The sequence below is a fragment of the Lolium rigidum genome, chromosome 1 (genome assembly GCF_022539505.1).
Source record: "Lolium rigidum isolate FL_2022 chromosome 1, APGP_CSIRO_Lrig_0.1, whole genome shotgun sequence".
NCBI classification, from domain to species: Eukaryota; Viridiplantae; Streptophyta; class Magnoliopsida; order Poales; family Poaceae; genus Lolium; species Lolium rigidum.
The window spans coordinates 108,079,144-108,080,357 of NC_061508.1; positions in this window are offsets into that span (position 1 = coordinate 108,079,144).

Genomic DNA, 1,214 nt, shown 5'->3' on the forward strand with positions numbered 1-1,214 from the left:
GACGTGATCTTGAAGTAGGTTTTTGCGGATTGCCAATAGAGCAGTTAACTAGTACCTGATCCGTCAGATGAACTAGCCCCAACTACCATTATCCCTGTACAATATAGAATTGCGTATCTAAAGATATGTGATAAATTCGGAAGATGTACTGAATTCTTAAAGTTGGAGATTTTCCATGACTCTTCGATTCAAGCAAAATATCGGGGGCTACTGACATAGGCATCCCCAATGGGCCTGCCGAAGATGGTACCCGGGGTTTACTGAAGGCCCATGACTCGAAGAATAAGAAGATTCGCAAGCCCAAAATGGTAGTAAGGAAAGCTAGAGTTGTATTAGGAAATATAATTTGTAATCTTGCGGGACGGGTTAGAAACCCTCCCGGACTCTGTAACTTGTAAATTACGAAACCCTCGGCTCCACCTCCTATATAAGGGGGAGTCGAGGGACAAAGAGAGGATCGAATCTACTGTCAACACAACCCTAGTTCTCATATTCGTCGAGTACTTTTCGGCTGAAACCCTCGAGATCTACTTGCCCTCTACATCTAACGAAACCCTAGTCTACAATTTGTAGGCATTGACAAGTTAATACCTTGTCAATAAGTATATATAATCGATCTCAACATAGTATTCCATATTCATTGGATCCCAGCAAACACAACATGTAGCATTCCATAAGGATGATCTTGATCATGGTAGGCAGCTCACAAGATCTAAACATGAGGCACAAATTGGAGAAGACAACCATCTAGCTACTCACACAGCAGTTCAGAGGCGGGCATGGCGATGTAGAGTCCTCTGGTGATGATCTCCCCCATCCCCCGGCAGGGTGCCGGGAAGAGCTTCAGAACCCTCCCGAGTTAGGGTCTGCAATGGCGGCCGCGACGTAACTTTTTGTGGATGGAGACTCGGGTGTTTAGGTTTTTCCTGAGATCATGAATAAATAGATGGAAGGGCGAGGTCGGTAGAGGCCAGGGTGGCCCACACCACCCCTTGGCGCGGGCCCAGGTCTAGCCGCGCCAAGGCATGGTCTGGCCGCCCTGTGGCTGTTGGAGATATGCCCAAGAGGCAATAATAAAAGTGGTTATTATATATCTTTGTGTTTATGATAAATGTTTATATACCATGCTATAATTGTATTAACCGAAACAATGATACATGTGTGTTATGTAAACAACAATGAGTCCCTAGTAAGCCTCTTAACTAGCTTGTTGA